This window comes from Siniperca chuatsi, linkage group LG15 (genome assembly GCF_020085105.1).
Source record: "Siniperca chuatsi isolate FFG_IHB_CAS linkage group LG15, ASM2008510v1, whole genome shotgun sequence".
Lineage (NCBI taxonomy): Eukaryota > Metazoa > Chordata > Actinopteri > Centrarchiformes > Sinipercidae > Siniperca > Siniperca chuatsi.
Genome location: NC_058056.1, coordinates 28,283,261 through 28,289,047, shown reverse-complemented (window position 1 = coordinate 28,289,047; position 5,787 = coordinate 28,283,261).

Below are 5,787 nucleotides of genomic sequence, written 5' to 3'. Positions count from 1 at the left end.
TCACTGACAGGTCAACCTGAGAGAGGGGGGAGAGAGACAGAGAGACAAAGAGAGAGAGAGACACAGAGGGAGAGACAGACACAGAGGGGGAGAGAGACAGAGACAGACAGAGAGAGAGATACAGAGAGAGAGACAAAGAGAGAGAGAGACAGAGAGAGAGAGACAGAGAGAGAGACAGAGAGAGAGACAGAGAGAGACAGACAGAGAGAGAGACAGAGAGAGAGACAGACAGACAGAGAGACATAGACACAGAGAGAGAGAGACAGAGAGAGAGACAGACAGAGAGAGAGACATAGACACAGAGAGAGAGAGACAGAGAGAGAGACAGAGAGAGAGACAGACAGACAGAGAGACAGAGAGAGAGAGACAGAGAGAGACAGACAGAGAGAGAGACAAAGAGAGAGAGACAGAGAGAGAGACAGAGAGAGAGACAGACAGGCAGAGAGACAGAGAGACAGAGAGACAGACAGAGAGAGAGACAGACAGAGAGAGAGAGACAGAGAGAGAGACAAAGAGAGAGAGAGACAGAGACAGACAGAGAGAGAGACAGAGAGAGAGACAGACAGAGAGAGACAGACAGACAGAGAGACAGACAGAGAGACAGAGAGACAGAGACAGACAGAGAGACAGACAGACACAGAGGGAGAGAGAGACAGACAGACAGACAGAGGGAGAGACAGACAGACAGACAGACAGAGAGAGAGACAGAGAGACAGAGACAGACAGACAGAGAGAGAAATAGTGAAAATCTTCCACTGATAGAAATGATTCAACAGCTGAGTAATGTTTGTTTATTTGCAGTCCAGTTAGCTAGTTACCTCATTCAAAACAACATAAAGATCCAGCCTCGGAACATTTGTTTGAACAGGGACGGTAATTAGAAAACATATTGTTGTTTATCCAAAGCTTGTTTGTTTTTTTTAGCAGCCTTTAGCAAACACTGTTCCCCATAAACCCCAGACCACCGCAGGCTGAACGCCATGGCTCGACAAAAGAGGCGGGTCCATGAGCGAGTTGAGGGGTCGCAGTTAGTTCAGACATGTCTGTAATAACGGCAGGACAGAGTTTTTAGACGATGGAAAAGTTTGGCTGTACTCAATTCCAAGTCATCAATATTCAATCCTTTCAATATAGAAAACAATAAAGTCAGTCATAACCACAAGTTTCAGTGGTCAATGTTCGAGTCAGAGTCATCTTTTCAAGCTGCTGCAAGAGCTTTGAAGGTTGTGATGTGATGTTTGAACTCGCTTATTAACAGCTCATTCAAACACAAATTTTTAAAAAGAAGACCACCTTTTATTGGATTGAATTATTGACTTTGATAACCTTTAAGTGAATCACGGGACTGGTAAACAGGGTGCTGCACTGCTGCGAGCTCTGTAAACGTGACGGAACTGAACCGAAGAGGAAAAAGAAGAACGACGACACGAAGGACGTGGAGGATACGAGACCACGTACTATATGTCACATATATCGTCTGCGGTCACTGAACCCTTGAGTTGTCGTCATTTTGTTGTAAAAACAAATCACACTTACAAAATGTTCCCTGAGGAAGGCTTTTTGTTATTTTGTTGACAAAGATGAAAATGAGTAAATATCGTGTATAGCAATATTTGAGCTTTGTTGGTGGAAAAAGCATAAAATCATGGCATTAAATAGCTTTTTCTTTCGGTGTGAAAGTTTTCTGGTTCAGCTGAAGTGTCTGGGCAACAACTACGGCGGTGACTGTCATGGAAAGAATCTCCGAGTGCTGCCGAGGCGTGGAGAGTGTCCAGTATGATAATGTCAAGATTGTGTCTCTGCTTTTTGGCAGACGATGTGATCTTGTTCGTGAGTCAGGACAAGACGAAACGCAAGACCGACAAGCAGATCTGTGTGATGTCAGCAGTAATGCAGGCCTTGTACCGGACTATTGAAGTGATGGCGGAGCTGAGCCTGAAGGCTTTGCACTCGACGTACCAGTCAGTCTACTTTCCAATCCTCACCTTTGGTCATGAGCTTTAGCCAGTGACCGAAAGAATGAGATTGTGGATACAAAGAGCCGAAATTAGTTTCCCTGGCAGTGTGTCCTTAGACCCAATTTATACTTTCCGAATCTTTGTGGCCGCAAAGGCCACTTAACATAGATTTCATAATCTTCCCATGTCAGCGAAGGTCCGTGCAGACCCTGTCTCTTAAGGATTCAGAAGGTGCTCGGGTGCTTGAGGCTAAAATTAATTTCCTTTGCAGAGTGTTTGGGCTCACCCTTATGCCGGGTTCACACTACACAATGGTGTAATCACTTAATCTGGTCACTGTGCCAGATTAAGTGATTACAGTCATAAATTCTTGCTGCGACTTGGCCAAGAGACATGGCAGACTACATGTTGTTCCTCAACAAATCATAGCTCGCCATCTTTCACGACTTATAGAAGTGATTGGAACCGTTAAACCCGACAGCACCAACATCAGTTCTCTTTCTTCTTTTTCCATGTGTACAGTTATGCGGGGAAGACTGCTCTGTGCTCTTATTGGTCAACATCACCAAACACTTCATAGAAGAAGTTGTCAAACTCTACGAGAGTTGGCAAAAAAAATTCTGACCTGCTAATCTTTTTTATCAGGACGTCGTGAGGTGTCCCAGATGCTGCGCCAGTTGACTTCCACTAACTGTAACTGTCATGCTAAACGCTAATTTTCATTTCAGAGTAGAACTGGTGCTCCTTCACGTTGAAAGAAGTCAGTTGCGGTGGTTCAGCATCTGTTAAGGATGCCTCCTGGACGCCTCTTTCTGTGGGTATTCTAGTCCAACTGGGAGGAGTAGACCCAGAGCACACTGTAGGGACTATATATCTAGCCTGGGAACACCCTGGGATCCCCCAGGCAGAGCTTGAGGATGTGGCTATGGAGAAGAACATCTGGGCTATGCCGGTTTCACACCAAAGGCGCGAGAGCAAATAGTTTGCATGAGGTAGCGGAGAGTAAAGAATATAATCCTACTAAGCAGCTAACTAGGATGCTACAGACTACATCGGAATGTAAACAATCAACGTCTTAATTTCCTAACTTGGTAATCTTATCCTCTGATAGTTTCTGGCCGCAAAACCTGGCAAAAAAATCAGTAAAGTAGCTGCCCAAGAGAACGAGAGAGCTCAGAGCAGTACCACACATTGAAAGCAACCAGTTAAGATGGTTCGGGCATCAAATCAGGACTCCTGCACACCTTTGGTGGTACTTCGGGCATATCCAACTAGGAGGAAACCTCGGAGTAGACCCTGAACACAAGCATTGCACATCACATCTCTCTGGATGTATTCAGGGCACATTAAACTGGGATGAGAGCTCAGGGCAGACCCAGAACACATCTGACCTGGGAACACCTCAGGATCCCCCCAGGAGGAGCTGGAGGACTTGGCTACGAAGAAGGACGTCTGGGCTACCTTGCTTAGCCTGCTGCCACAGCCATCTGGACCTGGACAATGGCGCAAAATTGATCGATGGAGGGATCGATGATGGTTTTATTATCTAGATTTCTACTTACTAAATGTAATGTTTCTGACATTATTCCTCACAAAAATTGTCAAATTAGTTGAGTGTAGCCTTCAAAAACAGAAAAACTAGTTCAGTGTTGCATCTGCTAGGCACCAAACAAACGTGACTGATAGCCGCAGGACTTTTCAGGTTTGCCTCGTTCTATCACCTCTGAAGCTCTGGTTATTGTCGAGGGCCGGGCGGAGCTCAGGGTCAGCTCGGTAATGTTACCGCTCAGAGGGGAGCGTACCTGTGTGCAGGTATACAGGCAGACCAGGCAGCAGCAGTCAGGAATTCAGCTTGGCCAGCTCCCAGCATGCAGCTGGTAAAATGAGAAGGGCGAAGAAAATGTCTCAGGGAGGAATGTAACTGGAGCAAAGGAGAATATATATATATATATATATATATATATATATATATATATATATATATATATATATAGATAGATAGATACAGATAGATACATAGAGAGATGGACAGATAAATATGAAATATAAATGTGAACAATGCTTTAAGCCAAATCTATGTGTGCGGTTCAATATTAACTTGATTCAGACGGAAAATCAGCACAATTTTTGGACTCAGTTTTCAGGGATTTGACTGATAAAAAGTACTTGTCCTGGCTCTTCGTGTGTGCCTGTTTTGTATTTCAGCTTCTCAGCAACACTAATACTCTTTTCCGTGTGATGGAAGCTTCAGTCAAAACAGTTTTTGTTGCCAAGCAAATTTCTAGTAGCTGATCAGTATCATCTTTGTCTGAAAACTCCACAGCCTTCTGTAGCTCGAAGGTGCTATTGTATAACGATATGAGAAGGAACAATGGATGATTATTATTTCTGACCAGCGTAATATCATCCAGGCTGGTTTCTTTTCCCAGACGAAAAGAACACGTAATCTTTTTTAAAAACATTGTTTTTAATAACAGTATTTGTTCTACTTTAGAAGTCTGGTTTAGAGGACTTGTATGAACAGAGTGGACAAATCTCAGTCAAGGTCACATAAAACGTGCATATAAAAAATGCAACATAAGCTACCTAGGTAAACCTATGCTCACTATACACAACATCCTCCATTTTGATTTTATGTAGTTTAGATTATACGACTGGTCATATACACTACAAAGTGACACGGTGAAATTCCTTTGTGGTTTGTTGCTATCATATGCTGTACCAGAAGCTCGCTAGCTAGATTACTAGTTAGCTACATAACTAGCTAGCCTGCTAGCTAGTTTCTTAGTCCTCCTAACATTGATTTGGTGACTTTTCATCCAGCGCCACCATGAGGTTGACATTAGTTTTGAGTGAAATATCTCAACAACGATTGGATGGATTGTGATGAAATGTGGTTCAGACATTCATGTTCCCCTCAGGATGAATTATAATCACTTTGGTGATCCTCTTTCCATCTACGCCACCATCAGGTCGACATGTTAATGTGTCCAACGCTTTGGTTTATGACCAAATACCTGCAGAACTGATGACGTTCCCATCAGCCTCAGCTGGACTTTGTGTCTAATGCTAAATATCAAATGTTAGCATGCTAACAGTATAAACTTAGACGGTGATCATGGTAAACATTATACCTGCTAAACATCATCATAACATTGTAATTATGAGCATGTTAGCATGCTAATGTTAGCATTTAGCTGTAAAGCAGGCTACAGCCTCACAGAGCCGCTAATGTGGCTGTAGACTATTTTAGTAGTGAAGAGGAGTATGAAACAGCATTAGCGAAAAGCTTCCTCCATTTTTGACTCTACAGTGTGTGTTAAGGTTAGTGATTTACGTCTTTACCTTTATGACAAATTCTCTGATTACAGCGATTCTGTTTCAAATTCTGTTTGCAAATAAACTGAATTCTGTGCAAACTACATGCTGATATGGCTCGAACCATTAATAACAGAACTATATCCTGTATAAATTGAAAACCCTGAGGTTAAAATGCACTGGAAATCTGGTGGGGGGACTCCGTGGCTCAAAAGAAGCAAACTCGCTACCAGGTTTTAGGACTATAACTGTAACAACTCCCAAACTGTCCGGTCTATCTTCAGCATACACTTCTTTATCTGCAGCACAGAAGGTTAAACAGCACTTTCAATACAACTGCAGAATAAGAAAAAGAACTTGATTGAGAGAAGCTAATGGTTCTGTTGTGTGTGTTTTCATGGACTGACATGTTGTTATTATCTTTATATAACTTGTTCCAGGCTTTCTAATTGAGATCCAGAGCAGATGTTTAGTTTCTTTGTAAATCTTTTATCAGATGGGCGTCCTGTCC